Here is a 26,146-nt window from a genome sequence, read left to right on the forward strand (position 1 = left end):
CACAAATCCCAATAGTGCCCTCTAGTGGCCAGGTGGTATGAGAGATTTCTGAACTCCAGCAAAGAGCAATGTCATGGTCAGTTTCCCATCTTAGAGAGAAAGCAGAATACTGCTTCCTCTTTCTCTCTGGTAGTAACTAGATTGAAGACTCTTAAATAAGGCTAAGAACAAGAATAAACTAAGTATATGTTCACAGAGGAAGTATATACGAGGTCCATTTATTTCCTTCCCATTGGTGGAATGTGTAGTCAGCAGCTAGGGTTCTGAGTTATTCTCTGCCATTTGGGCAGGTTGCGCCTGTCTGGGCCTCAGATCTTAAAATGTGGAGACAGGATCAGATGGTGTTGAATGGAGAGCATAAAAAATTGCATTGAACTCCTACATCTTGTTTTTACTAGCTTTGTGATCCTGGGCAAGGAATTTAATCTCGTGAAATTTCTTCTTCTGTAAAATGAAAGGGTTGGGCTAGCTGCCTATGAGGTCATGGTGTGTTCTGAATCTATGCTCCTGTGACTTTTAAAGTCCCTTCTAGCTCTAAATTATCCTATTTAGCTAAATATCTGCTAATAATAAGTAACAATATTAATAAGAGCTAGAATTTGGAAAGTGCTTTAAGGCTTACAAAGAGCTTTATGTTTGTTACCTTCTTTTATCCTCACTATAAACTTTGAGAAGTAAATACTATTGTCATCCCCATTTTACAGGTGAGGAAACTAAGGCAAAGAATGATTAAGTGACTTGCCCAAAGTCCCACTGTTGTTAAGTGTCTGAGGCAGGATTTGAACTCGGGTTTCCTGATTCCAACATGTCAGTTTTCTTTCCAGTAAACAGCTACTTTATAAGAGAAAAAAAAACCAATAGTTTCTTGAGTTTTGGGGTACACAGAAAGATATTTCTTAATGAAGTTTAGATGCTATCCACAGATGCTACTGTGCCTTTCTTGGGTACAGGTGAATGATGCTGCATCCCTGGCCATCTATTTCAGCCGTGATTGTATTTTGGTTGTTCAGTCATTTTAAAGTCATGTTCTACTCTCTGTGACCTCATTTTGTGTGGTTTCTTTGGGCAGAGATACTGGAGTAGTTTGCCATTTTCTGCTCCAGATAATTTTACAGATGAGTAAACTGAGGTAAACATGAGGAAGTGACTTGCCCAGGGTCACACGGCTAAGAAATATCTGGGAACCCATTTGAACTCAGGTATTTCTGATTCTAGGCCCAGTGCTCTATTCACTGCAGCACCACCTAGCTGTCCCTTTGCTGTAGAGGGGAGTTAGAATTCTCTTTGCCACCTGTTACCATTTCCAGATGATTCTCCCTCTGGCCCTGTCTCTCAGCCACCTTCCCTCCAATGTCACCGATGTCATGCCCTGATGCTTGTGGGAGCTTCTTATTGCATCTTAAGTACTCCTCACTCCTTTCACATAGGTCTGGACTTGGTTGTACATCTTCCATATCAGCTGCACTTGTTGATGCTCCCTCAAATAAGCAGACCTCCCAGCCCTTAAACTACTTGGCTCCCACATCGCATTGCTGTCATCCACCTCACTACTATATAGCAATGGCCTCATGTTTGGACCTTAAAAGTCCCATTTCCCATGCTTCAACTTTGAAGGCAGTTAGGTAGTATATTGGATAGAACACAGAACCTGAAATCAGGAAGACTTGAGTTCAAAACCTATCTGGACCTGCCCTAGCTGTGTGACCCGGAATCAAGCACTTAACTTCTTTCTACCTCAGTGTTCTGAAATGGCGAATGGGGATAATAATAGCAGTTGCCTTCCAGTTTTGTCGTGAAGATGCAATGAAGTACTTACTATTTTTAAAGTGGTTAACATTTCCTTGGCACACAGTAGGCATTATATAAATGTTCGTAGTTGTAGCTGCTATTATTTTTGTTCAAATCCAGCCTCAGATACTTCCTAGCTGTGTGACCCTGGACAAGTCATTTAATCACTGTTTGCCTCAGTTTCCTTATCTGTAAATTGGGATAATAAAAGCACCTACTTCTCAGGGTTGTTGTGAGGATCAAATGAGATAATGTCCATAAAGCTCTCAGCCCAGTGTCTGGCATGTATCACTGGGGAAGATTGAGCCCCCTTACTGATTGAGCTCTTTCTGTGTTTGTTACCTTCTCTCTCCTGGGCTCTCACTTTAGACCAGCCATCCTTCTCCTCCTCTCTAATTATTTCCTTCTCCCATTTTCCACAGAAGTTGTTCCAAGCCTTCTTTTCTGTTCTCAAGTTTCCAATACATCCTTCTGCCCCCACAGTTTAGCTAAGGACCTTGCTTCATACATTATTGAGAAGCTAGAAGTCACTTATGTTTGTCAGTAAGTGTTTTATTAAGCACTTGCTTGCACCAGGCACTGTGCTAATAGCTAGGGATACAAAGGAGGGTTAAAAAGTCCTACGTTCACGAAACTCTCTGTATAATGGAGAAGATAACATGAACGAATTTGCACAAAGAGATAGAGGTCTAATCAACAGAAAGTACAATCATTATGAGAAAACAACAGAGGCTTCTCATAGGTGAGATTTTAGCTGAGACTTGGAGCATGCTAGGAAGTAGAGATGAGGAGGACAAGATTTCTAGTTAATAGAGAACATCTGCTCAACTCTCTGAGCCTCAGTTTCCTCATTTATTAAATGGGGGAAATGTCACTGCTTGCTCTTAAGGATTGTTGTGAAGAAAGTGCTATAAGATGTTGTAAGAACTATGATGAGGGGGCAGCCAGATAGTGCAGTGGATAGAACACTGGCTCTGGAGTCAGGAGGATCTGAGTTCAAATACAGCCTCAGACAACTTAATATTTCTTTTCTGCGTGGGCAAATCGCTTAGCCACCTCACCCCTCCAAAAAAAATATAAAAGAAGAAATAATTGTGAGGAGTGCTCCCAAAGTGAAAGGTTGGATTTAGAGTTAGAGGACCTGAATTCACATAGTGATATTGACTGCGGGCAAGCCATTTCTGAGTTTGTTTCCCTCTAAAACGAGGGGTTTGGACCAGACAGTTTCTCTGTTTCTGAATCTGATATGGGCACACACATTTTTTCTGCTTAGGGAACTGAGACTAATTTGGTAGTGTGAATATTTAATCCTCTCCAACCCACAGAGCCAAACACATCCGATGCATCGACACTAAGGTTTGTCCTCGATATATATTCCTTTTCATTTCTAGAACATTGAGGCTTTATAGGTCTTGTGGGTTTCACAATGCAGACAAGGGGCCCTCTCCTGCTAGAGCCCTAAGTGCCATGACCTAGCTCCTTCTCCCTTCCATGAGACCTGCACTGCCCCTTTCTCATCTGTCAGAGGCAATGTGGCATTACAGCAGGAGTGCTGGACTTCGGCGTAGATGAGAGCAGGTTCTTTCCCATCTTTGACACTTATTGACATGCATCATTTCTCAGTCTATAAAAATGGAACCAATACTAGCATTCATCTCCCAGAGTTATTCTGAGACTGAGATGCATAAATCTGAAGCTGGAAGGGACTTCAAAGGGACCACCTAAATCCAACTGCTTCATCTTCTACCTGAGTTGACTGGAGCCTCACTGGGTTTTGTTTTGTGTGGGCTTCCCATCAGAGGTATAATTTAAATCCAGGTCCTGACTCCAGAAGACCTCACCTCCCTGGACCAGCATGTGTCAGTGTCGAATGATATATCTTTGCAAAGACTAAAGTCCGTTGTTATCATCCCAAATCCCAAGCCCTGTAGCTACATGAAGAGCTTGTCAGTGGCTCTGTGACATCATCTTTGACATATTTCACGGGTCCTCTTCTGAGTTGACCACTGGCCTACCATTACTTTTGGTTTTCCATGGCTTTTGCAACTTATGAGCCAAGACAGCATCAGGAAGCTTGTCTTTCTTTGTGAGTAGAGTTGGACCAGTGGGCAAAGCAAGGAAGAAGTGTTAACTAACTCCCGCTTCTTGGTCTACAATTCTTTTTCTCTGGGAAGGCCAATTAGCAGTCAAACAAAATTGATACTGCTTCTTCCCTCCCCAAAGTTGAAAATCTCCCTTTTTTTTTTACCTGAAAAGGGCCCCCATGGCTTGCTTCCCTTCCATTTCACCTGGAAGTTTGTCTTACTCTGGAATAACCATTCCTAAAGGACCCTCAGCCTTTTTCTGGGCATATATTTTATGCTATTATAGACAGGGACTTAACCATTAAGAAGCTGGCCAAACCTTGGCCATCTAGCTACCTGCCTCATCCCAAGTCTTGGAGGCCAGATCAGACATCTCAACTATCTAGGCCTCAAAGTCAGACAAGCCCTTGCTTAATACAGTAAAAACCAGGGGATTTGAAGTTTTCCTTTCTTTTCCTTGTTTATTTTTCTTTCTTTTTGAATTTTTCTTTCTATATTATAGAGTCTATTTTATTTTATTTTATCTTATTTATTTATTTATTTATTTTTATAATATTATCCCTTGTATTCATTTTTCCAAATTATCCCCTCCTTCCCTCCACTCCCTCCCCCCCGATGACAGGTAATCCCATACATTTTACATGTGTTACAATATAACCTAGATACAATATATGTGTATAAATACCATTTTCTTGTTGCACATTAAGTATTAGCTTCCGAAGGTATAAGTAACCTGGGTAGATAGACAGTAGTGCTAACAATTTACATTCACTTCCCAGTGTTCCTTCTCTGGGTGTAGTTATTTCTGTCCATCATTGGTCAACTGGAAGTGAGTTGGATCTTCTTTATGTTGAAGATATCCACTTCCATCAGAATACCTATAGAGTCTATTTTAAAGGCTCAATTTGATTAACAGTTTCCCCAACATGAGCAAAGTAATGATGAGATTGTCTAACATATCATTTGTTCTAGCTAATGTAATTATTTCTGGAGGTTGTTTAATCTAATTAGCCTGAGGAAACCACTTTATATTTGTTTGGGGAAAAAAGTGCTTCTAGATGTGTTTTTAAAAAGTTATAGTGAAAACCTCTCCAGTTTTATAGCTCTAAGCTTTTTTGTTTGGTTTCCACGAAGCAGAATGTGGGAATCTGATCTTGTGAAGAAAGAGGAAACTGAGGTTTAACCACATTGGGCTACTCCTCGAGTAGCTTCAATGGCTCACTTTCTCCTGGGATAAAATAGGAGCTCTTCTCTTTGGCATTTCATAAGATGAGAGGGCTACTTTGAGGAGGGAAAGTGAAAGAAGACTAGAAAGAGAGGGAAAAGCATAGTTACAAAAGGCATTTAAAGCCAGAGATTTGGTGTTTTATCTTGGAGGCAATAGGGAGCTGCTGTAGTTAATCAACTACAGGTTGGAAGGTGACAAAGTCAAAGCTGAGATGTAGGAAGATCACTTTGATAGCTGAGTGGAGAATAGATCCGAGCAAGAAAGGAAAACAAGCAACCAGCAGGCAATTGCTGTAGTCTGGGTATAAGATGATGAAAACCATGTAACTCCAAAACGTTGAACGACTTTCCGTGGCCTACAAGATAAATTCAGAATCCTCAGCCAGGTATTCAAAGAATAGTCTGCTTCCAGACTATACCAGCCAAACTGAGGTCCCTGACAGTGTCCATCTTCCACACCTTAACTGACTCCATTCTGTGTACTAGGGGGCACCTGAGATGGGATGCTCAACTTGGGAGGCAGGAAGACCTGAGTGGTCATAGCCTCTGTGGCCTCAGACAAGTCACTTAAGCTCTCGCCACCTCAGTTTCTTCATCTGTAAAATGGGGATAATAATAGCATTTATTTTATAGGGTTATGTGGCTCAAACAAGATATATACATCAAGTCCTTTGCAAACCTTAAACCACTATAGAATTCTAATTTTTCTCCCCTTTTCCAGATCTATTCCCTGTCTATTGAAGACTCGACATGAATCCTGCCTTCTCCAGCAAGCATCCACTGATTCCTCCCTTGGTCCTACAGGCAAGTGTGCTTTCCTTCCTCTGAACTCACAGGGAGTACCTCTGGTCCTCTGCCATTGATCATATCCTCCTTTGCATTATACTGAGCATGGAACACTGAAGCCCAGTCTCCCTTGTTGTACAGATGAGAATGATATTCCGAAAGTTAAGTGTTGAGTCTCTGAGTCTAGATTACTAGATTGGGAGTTCTGGGAAAGGACTGCCTTTTGTCCCCTTCATTGCCCAACATGGTACCTTGAACAGCTGGATTGAAAGGCTCACTGGGAAAGGTACCAATTTGCACCTTGCATTTATTTCCTAAGCCTTTTTTTCTAACTCAGTGCACATGTGCATATATGTGTAATTGATCATTAAAGGGATGTCTAATCCTCATTTGTTTGGACCGTGAGGCCATAGCTAAGGTATCACTGCCTATATGATGAGACCAAGACTATGCTGTAAATGGTCAGTAATTGGCTCTCTGGGCAAAGAAGTTTGTCAGACACGCTTTTAAAAGTTTGCATTTACATTCTCTCCATCACTTTAAGTCCAGACAATCAACAAAACACGAAATCAAGTCCTAGTTTGTCATTTGCCATTTTTTAGGGTGTTAATGCTATTGTGAAAATTTCACAATCCGCTTTCCTCAGCCAGTTTGAGCTGACCCCCCCTCTCCTCTGCGTCTTACACATCGGTCCAAGACTGATCGGACAAACCTCTTACAAGTATATGCAGATAGAGAACTTCCCTACTCTAAGTCGGAGCCTTCTAACTCAGCCTAAAGAGGCAGTGAGTGTCAGAAACCAATACCAAGCACAACGTACAGCAGAGCAGACAGAAAATTTGGGAAAGTAGAAAAAGAGACAAGCAAAGACACACACACACACACACACACACACACACACACACACACACACACACACACACAGTGTGTATGTGTGTTCCAGGGAGGAGAGAACAGAGGCCCACATGTGGTCATCTATTTAGAGCTGGAAGGAACCTTAATTGTCAACAAGTCCAACCACCTCATTTCCCTTTTGAAGAAACTAAAGCCTTGAGGGGACACAATTACTCTTTTTGCTTTAGAGGGAATGAGAAAGGAATACATAAAAAATAAATAAATAAATAAATAAAGGAATAAATAAAGAAAGAAAGAAAGAAAGAAAGAACAACCTGGGTGTCATGGATAAGAGAAGAAGAGACAGTGGGTAAGCCTTTTAAAAGAGTCCTCAAAGGGAAGAGAGCTACCTCCTGAGGAGCTTCCAGATTTGATGGTGAAAAGGCCAAAATAAAATCACTCCCTGGTGAAGCTACCTCCTATGGGCGTGTGCTCCAAAGCAAGGAATTCTGGCAGGTCATGTCACGAACTCTCAGCACGTCCGAGCTAGACAGAGATATTAAGGACCATTTTTTCTATCTCATCTCAGGATATGAGCTTTTTGGAGGGATGGAGGCAGAAGCACAAATGTCCTCCCTCGTTTCCTCTCCTACAGAAATGAAGATGAGATTTCAGCTTTTTTCATTTCCTTCTTTATTGCAGAAAAACCATCTCTTCGTTGCCTGAGTGATTTCTAAATTGATTCCACCCTTGGACAGAGGCCTGTTGTCTTTGTTAGGCCCGGAAAAGGGCAACCTAGTTTTAAGTAGCTTGTTCCAGGGGTATGCCAGAGCCTTTGAAATCAGGGAGCATTATGAAGCAGGCTTGATTTATGGCTTTGTTGATCGTCTAGACTTAAGAAAGCAATGGGGGCAATGTTAATAATGCTCCTAAAAGTGCTAATAACCTAAAAGTGCTGGTACAGGGGCATCCTTTGGTAAATGCTGCAGAGCTGATGACTTGGAAGACTTTTTTTTTTTCTGGGAGAGGGATTATTCAAAGTTTGCTCAGTCCTGAGAAGAGATGAAAGTTAGTCTAGCTTGGAGGAAGGCCAGAGATTTGGAAGCAGAAGTGCCTGAGCTACACAGTCAGCTCAGATGATCTTAGCTGTGTAGCTCCAGGCAAAGCACTTGGAATCTAGGGGGAAAACCTTGGGAGCTGCCCTGTGATCTCATTGTCCTAGGGAATTCCCTCTTCCAGGCTGGGTTGGCACTTCTTCTGCCATTTTAGAGGTCAAGGGACTTACTTAGGACCAGATAGTCAGTAAGTGACACGGGATAGGGGAAATCCAACCCTGATCCTCCCAGTCCCTTAGCCAGCTCTCTGGCGTCTGAGCCCTCACAAATGTTAACTCTGCCTACCTGAAAGGGGAGTTGTCAAGACAGTGTTTGGTAACCTTTCTTTACAATGCTAGAGAGCTCAGTATTATTATCATGATTATTGTGTTTTGAAGGCAGTCCTAACTGTTAACTGAGGCAGAGTTGTGAGGCAGAGCCCTGAATTGATACGTTTTATGGTCTATAGGCAGAGAGAGACCAGGCAGATGTGTTAGGATTTATATTTGTGCTTCATCAACAATTCCTTGATCATTTGTCATAATTGCAAATCTTTAAAATGCAATCTGAAGTTCCTCAGAGGACAGTTTCTCTGCCACTGGCAAGTCATCCTAATGTGGAAGCCAGTTTGGAAATGTCAGTGTACACATTGCTCAGGATTGATACCAAGAAACTCAACCGGAGTAGAACGGAGGAAGTTTTGCTCCTGGGGCAAACGGCACAGAGAATGTGTAAGCTGGGGGATAGGAAAAGTGCTCTCATTTGAGGGAGGAAGCAAAGTAAGAACTCCCTGCTATCCCTCACCTGGCTGCCTCCCCTGGTACCCAATGCTTACTAAGCTGCTGAGATCTACTATTAGTACTCAGCTGCCGAAGGACTGTGGTATCTGTAAAGCCCCCTCCAAATTCTACATCCTGGAACCAAAGCACCAGTTGCCCTGCCCTGGTTATGACTCAGAATCTAATTCCTAGTTCACAATATCAGTACACCAGGCTCCTCACAGGGGCGCGCAGACCCAATGGCGATGAATGCTCTGTCAGCTTCATGTCATGGAGTCCCAGTGTGATAGAACTAAAAAGCTTTTACAAAAGTGAGAATGGATAAGGGAAGAAAAGGAGTGGCAGGAATTACTAAACAGTGCACTGACTTATGTACTTTGAGGCACAATGGGGAATTTCAGCATGAATTTCTTTATATCAATTGTTCTTCTGACTGCTTTGTTCACTCTCCCCCCCCCCAATCAGACGATTGGCTTAAGATCCTCCTCCTGATGCTGACTGCCTGTCCGTAGAATGATGAATTTGGGCTCAGTGGCCTCCAAGGTTCCAGACCGTTCACTATCTGTAAAGCTAAGTCTAAACCTGAGTGAGCCATTTTAGTTCCCTAGGCTCAGTTTCTTTATCTGTAAAATAAGAGAGGTGAAATAGATGATCTCTCATGTCCTTTTCTATTCTAAATCTGTGATGCTATAATCAGCCAGTGCATAAGCATTGGAGAGAATAATGGAGTGTCACTTACTGAGAGTAGCAAGTGGTCTGGTTTGGTTGGGACTTATTTGGTGAGGTGGGGTGGGATAATGTTAAAGTAGTTTGGCAGGAAGAAGTTAAAAACTGTTCCTTAAGAGTTTTAAATGCCAAACGGAAGAGCTTGCATTTTTTCCTCCAGAAGCAATAGGGAGCTACTGAAGATTCTTGAGAATGGAAAGGAAATGAACTTTCTTTAAGAGTATCGATTTACAAATTGTTAGTCTCAAAAATGAAAAGGGAGAACTTTTCACCAGTGAAGAGGAAATTAGAGCAATTATCAGGAGTTATTTTGCCCGACTTTTATGCCAATAAATTTGATAACCTAAGTTAAATGGAGGAATGCCTACAAAAATATAGATTGCCCAGATTAACGAAAGAGGAAATAAATGACTTAAATAGTCCCATTTTAGAAAAAGAAATAGAAAAAGCCATTAATCAACTCCCTAAGAAAAAATCTCCAGGGCCAGATGGATTTACATGTGAATTCTACCAAAATTTTAAAGGACAACTAATTCCAATACTACATAAACTACTTGAAAAAATAGGGAAAGAAGGACTCCTACAAAATTCCTGGTACTGATACCTAAACCAGGTAGGATGAAAACAGAGGGAAAAAAAAATATAAACCAACCTCTTTAATGAATATTGATGCAAAAATCTTAAATAAAATATTAGCAAAGAGACTACAGAAAGTCATCCCCAGGATAATACACCATGATCTAGTGACATTTATGGCAGGAATGCAGGGCTGGTTCAATAGTAGGAAAACTATTAGCATAATTGGCTATATCAGTAACCAAATTAACAAAAACCATGTGATTATCTCAATAGATGCAGAAAAAGCATTTGACAAAACTCAACAGCCATTCCTATTAAAAACACTGGAGTATAGGAATAAATAGACTTTTCTTTAAAATAGTCAGCATCTATTTAAAACCATGAATATTTAAAAGCAGAAGGCAGAGAAACCAAGTAGGGCTCCACTATAGTGTCTAGATGAGAGATAGTGGTTGTGTGAATGAAGAGGTGAGAGAGAAGAGATATAGTTAAGAAATAATCATAATCATGTTATTTAGCTCACTGATCTCCTGGGGGGGGGGGAGATACAGTGCTTTGACACCATCACTTGCAATTGGAAACTTCTTATTCTATGACTCCATTTTAATATATAAGAATCCTGTCCTTCAAAATGCCAGACTCCTAGAGCTGTAGCTAAAAACAGACTTAGGGTTCAGCTGCCTCAGTTGGAAGCTGAGGAAACAGAGGCCTGGAGAAGTTAAGAGATTGAGGAACATAGTCCTACAGCTGCAATCGGCCTTGGACCCCTGCAGCGATCGGCCTTGGACCCTTACGGTGACCAACTTTGGGACGCCCCCACTGTGGTGAGTGGCCTTGCACCCCTGTGGTGATCTTGGACTCCCTGTGGTGATCAGCTTTGGAACCCCACAGTGATTGGCCTTAGACCCCCGCAGTGATGGGCCTTGGGACTCACCCCCACCCCCGTGGTGAGTGGCCTTGCACCCCTGTGGTGATCAGCCTTGGACCCCCCGCAGTGATGGGCCTTGTACCCCCTGCAGTGATGGGCCTTGGACCCCTATGCTGACCAACCTTGGACCCCCCTGTGGTGAGTGGCCTTGGAACCCCCCCTGTGGTGAGTGGCCTTGGACCCCTGTGGTGATCAGCCTTGGACCCCCCGCAGTGATGGGCCTTGTACCCCCTGCAGTGATGGGCCTTGGACCCCTATGCTGACCAACCTTGGACCCCCCTGTGGTGAGTGGCCTTGGAACCCCCCCTGTGGTGAGTGGCCTTGGACCCCTGTGGTGATCAGACTTAGAACCCCCTTGGTGATCGGCCTTGGACCCCCATGGTGATCTGCCTTGGACCTCCTGTGATGAGTGGCCTTGGATCCCTGCGGTGAACAACTTTGGACCCTTGTGGTGATTGGCCTTGGACCCCCTGTGGTGAGCAGCCTTGGACCTCCACAGCAAGTGGCCTCAGACCCCTGCAGTGAGTGGCCTTGGACCCCTGTGAGATGCCACTAAGAAATTCGTGCTGCTCTTTTTTCATGGGATGACTGGCATGGGGGGAGGTATTATGGGTGGTATTATTCCCTTTTACAGATGAGAAAACTGAGGCTCAGGGGACAGAAATGATTTGCTGAGAGTCATGAAGTTAACAAGTGACAGAGAGAGGATTCAAAGGTAGGCCATACAAAGTTTTATAAAAGTGCATATTGAAAACTACCTTTGCATATATTTGGAAAAATAAAATACTATTGAAAAAAAAAATCTAGGTCTTCTTGACTCCAAGTCTGAATTGGAGCTCCCTAAACCTAATGTGCAGATAGACCCTTCCTTCAGCCGCTCAGTCCTTAAGTGTTTATTAAGTGCTTACTTTGTAGGGAGACCAAGAAAGGCAAAGGACAGTACCTCCTCTCAGAGTTCCTAGCTTAATGAACAAGGCAACATGAAAACAGCTGTGAACAAACAAGATTTACAGAACAACTTGGAGATAATCAGGGCTTGGCACATAGTAGGCTCTAACTAAATGTTGGTAAATTAGTTGATTGTTTCTGGATTATCTGAGATTGATCTCCATTTTAGGGGCTACTGCTTATGTGTAGACAAAATCATAACTATTATGCAGTGGCCAAAAATGCCTGTCACAAGAGCCCTTTGAATATGTGATCAATGAATCATAGATTTCTGGCAAGAAGGGACCTTGAGCATTATGTAGTCTTACCTCCTCTTTTTCTCAGACAGAAAACATCTGTAACCAATTAAGGGGAAGTGACATGCCTTAAGTCATGGGGGAGGAAGCCCTGTTCATGCTCAGGGCTTCTGATTAGAAACCTAGAACTCATCTTTTGGTGATACACAGGTTGGATGATTTCCCCAGATGTTAATTCCCTCTCCACCCGTGCCTGGGTAGGCACCGAGTGGGGCAGTGGAGAGAGAACTTGGCCTGGAGTCAAGAATACCCAAGTTCAAATTCAGTCCCAGATTCTGTTTCAAGAATATTTTATTTTTCCAATTACATATAAAGATAGCTTTTTTCCCTAAGATTCTGAGTCACAAATTTTCTTCTTCCTCCCTTACTTGCCTCCCCTCTCCCCAAGACAGAAAGCAATCTGATATATGTTATATACATAAAATCATTTTTAACATTCCATATTTGTCATGCTGGGAAAGAAAAATCAGAGCAAAAGGAGAAAACTATGAGAAAGAAAAAACAAAACCCAAAAAGTGAAAATAGTCTGCTTCGATCCACATTTAGTCTCCTTAGTTCTTCCTCTGGCTGTGGATGGCAACTGCGGGATGTATTACTTAGAGTAAAAGGGTAAAGATGTTCGTTCATGTGAATTATTCTATCTCATGAGCCTAAACTTGTTAGCTTTCTTTCATCTCTTCTAAAATGGTGGTTACTGGTTGTTCTCCATCTTACCTCTATGACTGCTTTGCAACTCAACCTCATTGTGTCTCTGGAAGCAATTAAGACTCAATGAATGAAATATTATGCAGAGCACAGTTGCGTTAATTTTTCTTCTTGTTTTCCATATTCATACTAATGTCTGAGACAGACTTTTCATCTGTGGTCTCTGAGGACTTTTCAGTTACAGGAGTAATTCTCAGGCCCTAGAGAATGAAAAACTGAGTACCTTCAGAAATTAGATAGCTAGACAGGACAAAAAGACCTAGAAGTGGAAGAGACTGTCTCTTAACGGGACTTAGAGATCATGTTCATCCACCCCAATTAGCATCAGAACTTTTTCATGATCAGACTTGGCTAATCTTGGAATAGATAATGGCCAGAGAACCGAATGTTCAGTAATGAAATGTGGGGAAATGGGGATCCAGTGTGATGCAGCTAGTAAGGGCCTTCAGTAGGCTAGTCATTGTTCTCTGACCTCCCTATTCACCAACCTCCCAAACTCCCATGTCCTCCATCTTCCTTCCCCTTCTGCCACATACAGAGAGATGGTTTAACCCTGGACCATCACCCATCATTTTTCCACTTCTAAATGATCTAAAAGTGCAGTTCTTCTCTCCAGCCTCCCAGCTTCTTTTGATCCCTTCTTCTGATGTACACCTTCTGAATCTATTCTTCATCCTCATGTCGCCCTCTAGTCCTTTACATTTACATTCTCCTAGGCTGTAACACCTGGTTTTCCCTCTCTTCATAATTTTGAGCCTAGTTTTGAATGGTTCACTCATAGCACTGCCCCTTATCCCATTGTCTTGCTAGCTCCCAGCCCTGGGTCCCCTCCAGCATCTGCTTTCTCTAGATAATGCTGCTGAACGCGGCTGGACAGATCCACATAACTCTGCTGACTGAGGTCACTCCAGATGTGTGCTAGCTAATTTCAGTGGGCCCTCATTCTTGCACAATCCAACTTTTATCCTGCCCTGATTGATCCTCTACCACACTTACCACAGTTGCTTTGCCAGACCTTGTCTTCCCCTCTCCAACCAATTATGTTACTTCCTTCCTGAGTTCTCTTGTTGAGGAAATAGAGTTCATCCATAACGAATTCCCTTTTCTCCATTCTTCACCATCCATCATTCTTGCCTCCACATTGTGCTGTGAGGGATGGTCCTTCTCCTGGCCAAGCTCATCCTCCCAGCTGTTTTGTTTTCCCTTGTATTCAACAGTATGGTCTCTACATCCTCCAACCTCAGATACTTAGACTCTGTGATCCTGTGCCTGTCACTTCACCCTGTTTGCCTCAGTTTGCTCATTTGTAAAATGAGCTGGAGAAGGAAATGGCAAAGTAGTCCAGTATCTTTGCCGCAAAACCCTCAATTGGAGCCACGAAGAGTCAAACGTGAGTGAATGATAACAACAGAAGGGGGATAAGTGAATTTATTGCCTGTTTTGATTTTATCAGAATATCTTGGTTTTCTGTCTTAAATATTTCACTATTTGCTTTGGGGCTTTCTACGTGGACCAATGTGATAAGACTCTTTGTTTCTGAAACTATGATTCTCTGACTTGCCTCAGGTCACCCAGGTGTTAAGTGGTAGAGCTGGGCCTGAAATCCAGACCTCTTGAGTCCTTATGCAATTTTCTAGCATGCTGCTTCAAAACAGTTTTCAGTATTAACTACGAAGTTCTACATTAAACAACAATAAGAGTAAAAGTTTCTGGTTGCTAAGGAGAACAATAGATGAAAATTTCAGTTCATATGAGACCTAGTTAGGGAATTTTTTTAAAAATTGAGGGGGAAGATGGATTTTAATCTTCTTCCCTAAATGGACAGGGAGTATGTATAATCTTTCTCTAGTTGAGCCCCCCTACAGGAAGGATGCCAATTTAAATATTAGTTTTGTAGACAAAGGATGTATTAGGAGCTAGCCTTGTGGGCGCCCAACTTGTGATCATACCATCTTAGGTGGTATCCTGTACAGTGATAAATAAACTTGGGATAACATTCACTTTCCACAAAACTGAATCAGATCATGTAGCTGATGAATGTTTTGATGTGGCGCATCCTCTAAGGCTTTGTTGTTGTCAAAATGTACACGTGAAAATAGTATCTGTCCCTAAAGAAGTGCCTAAGAGAAGCACTGTACCACAGAATAGAAACCTCAGTAGGGCTAATTAGGTGTGGAGATGATAAGATGAGACACTCCTTGCTCTAGTTCTCTCCACCTTCTTTTGTTCCTCCAGTCTTCTCTTTCTGTTCCTCTCATGCTTAGTTGTTGTGCTGTAGGCACATCACTGTACCAATACTGCCCCTGGACGTGGACTCATAAACTGGCCATTCATGGTTACTTGGCTCGTTTCTACTGGCTTTTCCTGTGGGAGAGTCTACAGTAGACACTTCTACAACCAGAGAGGGTCATTTCTTCCCTCCCTCCATCCCAGCTACTACAGGGTCCAAAGGGTGCATCAGTGAATTAGAAGGCTAGATTCTAGAGGGCTAAAGCTTCATTGTATACAGATGATGAGAAGCCTTAAAGCTGTTGAAGCTGGGTGCTAGGCTTAGAAAAGTGAAGTCTCAGAAGCTAAAGCTGTCTTTTAAAGAGCAGCTGGACTGATTTTGTGTGACTCCAGAGGATCGATCTAGGACCAACAATTATAGGGGTGACAAAGAAAAAGATTTTTGGTCCTTATCTGAGCTTTTTTCTGATCAGAGTTGTCCAGTTATGGAATAGATTATCTCAGGAGAACTGATTGTTCAAAGATGGGAAATTTTCCCCATTGTGTGTTGTACAAGGGAAGGTGTGCTGCACATAGGAATTGATGACCTGTAGAGATCCCTTTCCCCTGAGCTACTAGAATGCTTAATAATGGCACCCAACAAAGATAGCACATCCCCAAGAAAGTAAGAATAAATATCGGTGATCATAGATCTAGGGCTGGAAGGAACTTTAGAGCTCTACCTAAGTGCCATTCCCACCTCCTAATCCCCAGCCTCCCATTTTCCATATAAGGAAACTGAGGTAGTAAGTGACAAAATTGAGATTCAAACCCAGGTTCTCCAACTCTAAACTCTGAGCTTTTTCCATTGCATTATACTGAGATTTCTACCTTACTATGTCCATTCAAGTGTCATAATGGGCTCCTTCCCAGAGCCATAAGTATTTTAGCCACACCAGGCATCTGAATGCATTAGAACTTGTTTCTGCTACACCTTGGGGTTTGGAATACCACAGAGCCATTTGGGATCCTTTACAGGGGGCTTAGTTACTCGATTACACTTGTTCTGAAACAGTCTCCGAGCATTTTCTTAAAGTATGGGTCATCCTTCCTGTCTTAAAAAACAAACCTTATGAGCTCCATGATGGTGCATTTCCAGGAGAGCATGCTGTGCTTGCTATAACTGGAATTAGCATGTGTTTTGAGTTGAGGACATTACTCTTCAATCTCTCTTCTCATAGTGTCCTGTAGTCCACTTCTCGAGGCTAGCCTTCTGGGGTTGCTATGGTAATGACGCCTCTGCAGCAGTAATTGATTCCACAGAGCTGTTCTCAGCCTCGGCCTCTGTGTGCTGTCCTGGACTTGTTTTATAAAGGTAATGACTGCTCTTTTCAGTGTCCATTTGTGCTACCGAGAGTGCTAGGTTAATGGCTGCTTATTATCATAAAGGACAGCGCTTTGGATTTCTGAGAAGGACAGAGTTTTTAAATGCACAGGAGGGCCCTCGCTCCTCTTCTACAATGAGATGCTGGGACATTGCTTTTATCTCATGTTCTCTCATCAGTTTTTCATTATCCAAAGAGTGGCTTAGGATTTATAATCAAGAGGATCCTATATCTAAAATAAGAAGAGACTTCAGAAGCCATTTATTTCATCCAACCCCTTTATTTTACACATTAGGATACCGAGGCCCAGGTTATGGGAAGTTACTTGCTCAGGGTCATATTTGAAGGTTTGATTGAAAGAAAGACTTGGACTCTAAATGCAATGTTCTTTCCAGGCTAATTGTAGCAGCCCAGAGTAGCAAATGAGTCCAAATGAGGAGTTTTTGAGGTCTTAGGCAAAGAGAGTGGTGGTCTTAGAGAGTGCATCAAGGGGCAGGGCAGCTTCCCTGGGCAGGGCTGCCAAGAGGGAGGTCTGGTGTGATGGAAAACTGGGACCTTTCTTTTATCTCCAAGGACTGGGGAACAGGGAGAGCTGACCTTTTAGAGATGAGTAAAGCTGATTTTGGGGAGGGTGGGCCTCGGGATGGAGGAGCTCAGCCAGGATGAAGCTGCTGGGGTAGGAAGTACCCCCTAGGATGGTGCTATAGGCGCCTTCTCAATTTTGACACTGAGAGACAAAGCAAGTTTTCCCCATCCTTGTTACAACTCCACACTGGATTATGGAGAGCCTGAATCAAGAGAACCAGATTCCAGTCCTGACCATACTCCCAACTAGCTGTGTGAGCCTTGGCAGATCACTCCCTTTTCCATTCCCTGGCAGATGAGGGTAGTGGATTAGGGAGCAATAAAGTATTTGCTTTTTCAGTTCTATTAAGTTATGAGTTTTGGAGCAAAATCTTTGAAGAGGGGATGGAGGCTGCTTTGTTTTTCATTCGATTATGTGCATGGTAGACACTTAAGGGATTGGGCTTATGTGCTCAGAGAGGCTGGACCTCAGGAGCCATGACCCGAGTCCCTCTGTCCAATCTCTCAGAATCACCCCTACCAAGTACCTTTTGACTTTGGGCACAGGAGAAAACAAGAAGAGCAGGGAAATCTGATGAAAAGAGAAGTTAGAGATTACCAGGAACAAGGCCCCGAGTAGCTTTATGACCCTAGGTTCAAATGGCACTATTTACTCACTCTCTGTGACCCAGCTGAGGTCTAGTTTCCTTATTTGTACAGTGGGACTAATCCTGCCTCTAATAGCTCATCTCCCTTCACCCCAGCTTCCCCAAAGACTAGAGGAAATAGCTGTGTAGAATATTCTGCTGGGTATGTTTGGAAAGGCTGATAACATGCCTTCACATGTCCTATCTCTGTCACTCGTTCTGGGTGACTTAGAGAAAGTCACTAAACCCCCCTGGGCCTCAGTTTCCTAATCTGTTAAAAAAAAAAAAAAGAGCGATGGGACTGGATAACCCTTCTAGCTCAGGCTCTCTGGTGTTATGATCCTAAATCCCTTCCTCTCCCAGGGTCTTAGTTTTCTCTTGTAAAATGGGGGAGTTGGCTTAGCTGGCCTGTAAGGCTCTCCCAAGACAGCACATGACATCACCTCTGGCCCTCCCTTTCCTTATTTGTCAAAAGGGGCTAAATCCTTGTTGTGAAATAACTGAACCACCCAGGTTGGGTTCCCTCCCTTGCAGGGCTGTGAGGAGCCCCTAGTCGTGCCCCCAACCCCCCAGGTAGTCAGTGGCCTAGCCTGGATCTGAGCCCAAATCCTTGGGTTCTTCCTCCACATAATCCTAATAGGCTCCCTTCTTGTAGCTGTAAGAGTATCAGCAACAACAGGGGGTGAAAACAATCTAGTCATTAAGATGGACAGAGGCAATGTGGCTGTTTCAGGCAGGGCTTCGCTTCGCCAGCTTCTTCCTGGGGTCACCACGAGTCGAGGGTCTGAGCCCCGTCATCGCATGCTCTGGAATTCAATTTTCTCTGTTCACCCAGGGGTGATCAGGCTCCAGGGAACTAATTCTTGCTAATCAAACTTGCATGAGCCTTATTTTCAGGCAGACAGTTAATTGATTCATTTTCAATGGGAGCTCTAACTGCCTGTGTAAACAGCTCTGGGTCATCTGCCCAGGACACTGTGCTGGTAGGGAGGGAGGGCCCCTCAGGAGACCAATCTGCAGACTGTTGCTTAGCAAACAGAGAATTAGAGGAAAGGGAGTTGAATGTTCTTAAGGGGCATTTCTCTCAAGCTGGGATAGTCTGACGAATTGCCGGTCGCCAGTCTAGTGATATTTCCATTTAAAGAACCAGGACTGGTTATTGGAATTGAGATGCCCTTGGCCGGTGGAGATGAAATCTTAATCCCCAAGTCTCCTTTGACTAAGTAGCATGTGATAGGAGGTGCAGTGACCTCTGAAGGGAGAGGCACAAGTGCCTTGTCTCAGGGTACCCAAACGTACCAGGTTACTGCCTTGGGAAGGAGCCGACATCAACTTCAATCTTGCGGCAAAATAAATAACAAGGTAGGCAAGAATAAACTGCTCGGACAGGAGGTACCAGAAGGTGGGTTCATACGGGTGCCTTCTTCACCCTACTCTGCATCACTCTAAGCTGAGACCTCACTACACTCCTGGAGTTCTGGGGTCACTCTTTCCCTCCACAGATCCTACCCACACCATTAAACTAGGGGAGTGCTTGCCTCCAGCATGGTTTGTGGTATGTGGTCCAGGTACAAACGCTCTTTGTTATTGAGCTCCCCTGGGAGCCATCCCGGGCAACACAGACCAAGATGTATCCAGAAACGTTTTGCTTTGGAGTTGGCTCATGTGGGGCTTGAAACAGTGAAATGACTAGTTCAGAGTCACAATTGGGTAGTAGTGAGAAAATTTGGTTTTCCTGACCACAGTCCAGGTCTCCAGTTATGAAGTCCCTGCTTCTACGGCTACCTCTGCATTTGTTAATGAGCTTGCTATAGCTCCCAAGGGGAAGACAGGTCTGTGAGTCAGCAAGTTCGCCACCCTAGTTGTAACAAACCTGGAGCAAGTTCTCAGACTCTTCTGTCATACTGAGGGACTCAGGTTGAGTGATGTCCAGGGTCTTAGATGTCTTCTCCATCAATTAGGGCTCTCAAACTCTGTCCTTTGATCCTTGGGGGGATGGGAATACTTCCGGATGGGTGCTCACAGGACTCTATCAGTAATGGTACTCTATAGAAATATTGGCCGCTAAGATCTGAATTTGAATGAGGAAGCTGGCTGATGGCCTCTGACTTTGTCTGGCAGCTGATGTTTTCCCCTTGAATACTGTAGCTAGCCAGAAGCAAAGGAAAACACACGCCAAGGTATTTAATCATTTTCTTGCCCCACTGATCACACTGAATACATTTCCCCCTCTTCCTTTTGCTATTTCTCCTCAGATATTTACAGAAAAATATCTTGCTCAGTTACTAACTTGATTCTAAATGAGCAGACCAAATCCCATTCCTAGAGACAATGGATTTACTGCAGGGAGCTGGTGCCCAATGAATGGCTGATTAGGTCCTAATTACAGGCGGTCCATCTTCCCCGGCATGAGGTCGGCCCAGAGAACTATCAGTTTCCTCAGAGGAGGCAACTGGGCATGATGGAAGAAGCCCTGGCTTGGACATAGAATTCTATTTCCCACAGTTTGGGACCCTGGCCTAGAACAAGTCCCTTCTGTCCATTTCCTCATCTGTGAAATAGAGTGGTTGAAGTGCTGGGTTGGGAGTCAAAAGATCTCAATCCAAATCCTGGCTTTGACCCTTATTAATATCACAAGTTACAGATCCTCTCTGGGCCTCAGTCTACTCCGAGATGGGATTTTTAGAACTGGAAGAGTACTTGGAGCCAATATGTTGTCTGAATCCTTTTGCAAATGAGAAACCAGAACTCAGTGAGATAAACTAACTTGCCAGAATGAAGGAAGGAGGAAAGGAGGGAAGGTGGGAAGGCAGGATAGGTGGGCAGGTAAGAAGGAAGGATAGGTAGGTAGGAAGGAAGGAAGAAGAAAGGAAAGACTTGTAAGATATAGATAGAAGATATCAACAGATATCTTCTGTCTATATATAAACACATCTATACACACACACACACACACACACACACACACACACACACACACACATACACACACACACACACACACACTTCCCTTGGAGATTATGCTGTCTCCATTAATAGGTCCTGGAGGGCAAAGGGCTATTTTTTTTTGTTATGTATTCTCTACCCTGACACAGTAGCTGGCATTTAGTAAGCACTTAATAAATACATATTCGTTAATGAAGGTATTATTGTTGGTAATTAAACTCAAGGTTTAGGTTGTAAATTTAAGCATCACATTCAGAAATAAGTCATTTGTGGACATTTCTAGGTTTCCCTTTCTTGCTACCCAAGCTAGGCTCCCCCAGGCCTAAAGTACAGAAATCTCTCTACAGAGATTGTGCTATTCCTTCTTTGCATCATACCCAGCACATGCCTAGTCCATGCATAACCCCTTTGTGGAGTTTTGGGTGAAGGTGGAAACTTTACCTCCAACCTCTGTTACCCACCAATATTGAACAGCATTCTCCTCTCTTTTTTCAAGCGTCCTCAGCCCACAAGCCTATGGGGTAAAAGTCCCTGCCCTGGTTGCCTGTTGATCTTCTAGGTATTATATTTCTCCCTGTGCTTGTTCACTGATACTGCATTGTCATTGTGACAAGCCGAGAGCAGGACGTGTTCCAGAAAGAGAAATGGTGCAATCGTGTCTTATTTATCCAGTGAATAGTCTCTGTTGAATAGAGAGGCAGGTTGTGAAAGCCTTTCTCAATTCAACCCCATTTTAATGGACTATTCTCTGCAGAGACAGAGGTGGGGGAGTGAGGGAGCTCAGTCAGATGATCTCTTAGGTCCCTTCCAATGCTAATATTTGATGAGTCACCTGTCAGAATCCTATCCAAAGGATTCTTGGTCATCTCCCTCCTGCTCCTCCTATTCTCCCTTCTCACATCCTTACTGAGGCTGGTAACAAACAACCGGTAAAGAATAGCAAGCTGTTCTCAAGGAACTAAGATTTGTTCTTATTTTCCAAGGATTGAGCAAAGAACCAACTCTGTTCCATTATAAAAAAAAAGTGGGTCCAGAGTCGTTAGATCCAAAATGATATCTCCTGTTAAACTGGTCCTTCCTGGGAGGATGAAAATAAGCTCCAGCTAATGAGATGTCAGCTAGGTAGCACTGCAGAGGATAGAGTGCTGGGTCTGGGGTCAGGAAGACTCTTCTTCTTGAATATAAATCTAGTCTCAGACACTTATAGCTGTGTGACCTTGGGGAAATCATTTTACCATGTTTGCCTCAGTTTCCTCATCTGTAAAATAAGCTGGAGAAAAAAATGGCAAACCACTCCAGTATCTTTGCCAAGATAGCTTCAAAAGGAGTCACAAAGAATCAGAGATAATTGAAATTTTGGAGCAACAACAACAATGGAGACTTGGTCAAGACTCTTTATATCTGTTCATCTTTCTAATCACCTAAATACTCCCTATTGGCCATCATTTGGGGCAGCTTTTGCATCTTCTTTCTTACCAGTGGGATCATTGATGCTGTGGTGCTGTAGGGTCAGTCATGAAGCTGTTGGGTAGAAACAGGAGTAGGAGTATTTGATTCTCTCTGTCTCTTCCATCATCTTCCTTACAAAGCTAACCTGGCAATTTTGACATCAGGAAGCAAGCAAATCAGCTTTGAAGCTCATGATGGGAAGTTAATTCTGGAAGGAATTAAGACATATTCAAGAAGGAGGGGAGACCTTTTGGTAATGGGAATACCATTGCTGTGGAAAATGCTGGAGAGAGATGGGGGAACGGGGAAGATCATAACCAGTGTACAGTTACCAGGAGGGAGGCAGCTTGGCCATGTGGCAGCTTTCTTTTTAAACTAATTATTCATGCAAACTAATTTTTTCCTGTTTTTAAATTTTATTATTGTCCTTTGTTATACTGTTGTCATTTCTTCTTGAGGCCTTTCCTGTATCCCTCACCACACCTAAACTTACTGATTAAGCACGTATTTGTAGGGGGCAAAAAGGAGTAAAATAGAGCCAAAGGACACAGTGACTAGGCCTGATTGCATATACCTTTGCCGTCCCCCCCAATCCGTTGGCCTCTTACCTCTCATGATGAGGGGAGTAAAATGAGTAAAATACTTATACTGCAGAAGGAAATGTTGCCGTGGCAGTATATAAAATTGGGCTGCCTTTTAAAGCATTGTGTTAAATATTTGTTTTCTCTCCATTTTGGTTCCATGTTGTCACCTTGCCCTATTCAAGGCTTAACTCTGACTTTCCCTATGGGACTTCAGCTTGTGGTTGGCAAGGACATATAACCAGAAGATGCAAGCAGATCTAAAAAGAATTAAATAGATTAGGAAAACTCTTCAGATAAGTGTCTTATTGGAGAAATAACAGAAAGAGCCAGAGCAAACAGTTGGAGGATGAGGCAGGGTAGAGCAAGTTCTCAGCTTTAGTTATACAAAATAATCACAACATCAGCCAGCCCTCCCCCACCACACACATATATATTGCCTTCCAGGAAAACTAGTATCAGCTAGGGAGATTTAACTAGAGTGAAGGAAGTCATAGCTGCCCTGTGAGAAAGGAATTTTTTGGGTCCTGAGCTCCTTAGGGTGCTACTATCTCTAACATTAAATAGGCCCTAGAGAAGCATTTATTATGTTACCTGTCTTTTGCCTAGTAAGTTCTCTCCAGGTACTTAAATTCTCCATTAGGATGGGGAAGGGAGAGGGAATGGTGACATGAATATATGTAAATATAGGAGCTTTTCCAGCCTTTACTCTCCTTCCTGGTGGGGTCAGAGGATCCAAGATGAAAGTCTGTCTGGCCTGCTTACTGTCTGTGTGGTTGAGTTTATTGAATCTCCTTGGCCTCAGTGCTCACATTTATGAAATGAGGGCCTCTGGTATCCTGTGATGATGTAGAGAATGCAGCCCAAAGTAAAATAAGGTAATTTGGGGTGGGGTGGGAATGGGAGCTATCAGCTGGGGGGCATCAGGAAGGGCTTCATGTAGAAAATGGTCTTGGAGTTAAGGATTAGAGAAAAGCAGTGACTTCAAGAGGCAGACATGAAAAGGCAGAGCATTCTAGGCACTGAGATAGCCTGTGCAAAAGCATGTTGTTTGTCCTTCATTTTGGAAGAGGACCAATAATATCACAGGGTGATGTGTTCACTTGGGTATGAACTAGATTTAAGTGAGGCAGAGTGGTGACAAGTTGTCAGCTTCACTTTTCCAGTCATTAAAGTCCAGTGGCAAGACAGAAGGCAATATGACTGGTGATGGCCCAGGATGCAATGCATGACCTTGGCATCTGCTGTCTGAGCAAGCTCTGAGTTTCTGCACAGGACCTGCATCAGCTGTCTTCATGACCATTGGAACAAATTGTCCTCATCTCCCCTTTCCTGTGGGAAAGTCTTCACGTGCTTGGGGTAGAAATTTTCCCTAACTCAGCTATGATTTTGAGTCCCTTCAGTTCCCCTCAGTTTGTTTTAGCCTGTCTACTGACATGGTTTTGCCAAAATGTGGCTGTTGCCCATGCCACAGATTTTTAGAACCACAGGTTGAGAGTGTGTTAGTACGTGGACACCAAAAGTGGATGAAGTGCCTTGAGAAGGGCTCAATGAACCTTGCCAAAGCGTGTAGAAATTAATATGGGTGAAAAACAGCAAGAAGGCCAATGAGGCTAGAAGGAAGTAAAATATATGAAGATGGGGAAGGTTCCAGGTTGTGAAGAATTATAAATGCCAGACAGAGGAGTTGATATCTGAAACACAGGCCATCACTGAAGTTTATTGAGTAGGGGAATGATGTGGTCAGCCAGGAGACCAATTTGGAGTTCATTGAGATAATTCAGGCTAGAGGTGAAGAGCGCCTGAATTTGGTGGTGACAGTAAAAGTGAAGAGAAGGGGATATAACTATGAGAGACTTTATAAAGTTACAAACAACAAGTTTTGGTATAATTGCTTTGATGTGTAGCATACCTTTGTGAGAAGAGGTAGATGATAAGTTTACTCCCATGGGTGCCTGGGATGATCTTGGTGCTCTAGACTAGGGCATCTTCAGCATTTTTCCACTCATGACCCTTTTTTGCCAGAGAAAGTTTTGTGTGACCCTGAGTATGTAAGTATATAAAACAGGTACAAATCAAACACTGATAATAAGTCAAAATTTTGCAATTCCGATATATGGGGTCATGTGAGTGAACATGTGGGGTCACAAAGTTATGATTTATTATCAGCATGTATTTGATATGTATACCCATTTTATATATAAGTATATAGACACCAGGGGATCATGTAAAAATTTCTCTGGTGAAAAGGGGACATAAGTGGAGAAAGTTGAAGACGGCCTCGTTTATGTAAAAGTTTAAGTTTGTGCCCTACTTGTTATGGAGAGCATAGCTAAATGGGAGCAAAGAGGTAGACATTTTAGTTCCTGCTATGCCCCCTTAATGGCTGGGTAATTATGGACCACAGTTCCCCTCTCTGAGCTTCAGTTTTCCCACTTGTAAGAAGAAAATAATGTTGCAGAGCTATGAAACTAAAGGAGATAATCTTTTCTTTGCAAATTACTTGAGAGGTTTCCACCCCTTCTGGTCCCCTCTTCCAGCCTGACCCCCCCCTTCCTGGCCCACCCCCTTTCCGGCCCACCCCTTCCGGCCCACCCCCTTTCTGACCCCCCTTCCGGCCCACCCCACCTTCCGGTCCAGTCCCCTTCTGGCCCCTCCCTTTCCGGCCCCTCCCCTTCCAGTTCACACCTCTTTGTTGGGAGCTGGGAGTTATGGAAACCGTCACCAGTGTAGAAAAAGGACTCATTTGTAACTCTTAGCCTCTCAGCTTGGGAAACCAGTAGTTGTAGTGACTTGCCTAAGGAGGGGAACTGGCTTCCTGTGGCAAGAACAAGACCCAAACCCATGTCCCTTTGACTCTAAGGTGACAGCCATCTTTACTGTAGGAGCTCTCCTTGTATATCATGAAGTACTCTGCTTGTGGCAGTTTTTGTTATTATTCAGGGTCTTCTAATATTTGAAAACATCAAGTTCTTTTATCAGTGCTAGAAAAAGAAGTCCTATACAGAGTGAGCACATCACATGATCCTCCCAGAAATCTTCAAACTCAGATGCCGCAAGTATAAGTGTCTGTTGTATCGTTCATTCCCAAAGAGGCCCATGACTTTGGGGAAGTGATACCGAGACGTGTGAGGGAATTGGATTGAAGTGAGGAGGGGGGGGCTGGGCAAGGCCACCTGCCTCCCTTTCGCCTCCAGAGCTATCTGGCTCCAGTGGCCAGATAGAGAACAGGACAACTGGAGAGCGATGGCCCTGGATGCAGTGGGAGGCAGAGAGAAGAGGCAGAGAATGATTTTGCAAGGTCACCTGTTGAGTAAGTGACAGGTGAGCCGAGAACAGAGACCCTCTTGTGGAAGTCTTTTGGTTTCATTTCAGGCTTCTAGTGCAGCAGTCATCCCCTTACTGGAGATGGGAAATGGGTAGAATAGAGACTATGTTCTGATTTCTCGCATAACTGAATTAGAACTTTGGTGAGATTAGTTTCTTTGAAGAGACAGTAAAATGTTCATGATCGTTGTGCTTTAAGCTTCTATGAGCTTGGTACAAGCTTACAAAATTAGCTAAGTAAATGATTATTGACTCATTGAAATCA

At 43.3% G+C, this 26,146-nt stretch overlaps 1 protein-coding gene across 3 annotated transcripts in view; it reads left to right on the top strand.

The window, feature by feature from the left end:
- LOC141548231 (uncharacterized) overlaps positions 1 to 26,146 on the top strand; it is a 307,738-nt gene that overhangs the window by 66,367 nt on the left and 215,225 nt on the right. For all 3 annotated transcript variants that reach the window (XR_012483850.1, XM_074276971.1, XM_074276972.1), the window contains exon 7: positions 5,821 to 5,903. The gene's annotated coding sequence lies outside the window, so the exon portion shown is untranslated. The remainder of the gene's footprint in view (positions 1 to 5,820; positions 5,904 to 26,146) is intronic.

Source organism: Sminthopsis crassicaudata, chromosome X (assembly GCF_048593235.1).
Source record: "Sminthopsis crassicaudata isolate SCR6 chromosome X, ASM4859323v1, whole genome shotgun sequence".
In the NCBI taxonomy this organism is placed as follows: Eukaryota; Metazoa; Chordata; class Mammalia; order Dasyuromorphia; family Dasyuridae; genus Sminthopsis; species Sminthopsis crassicaudata.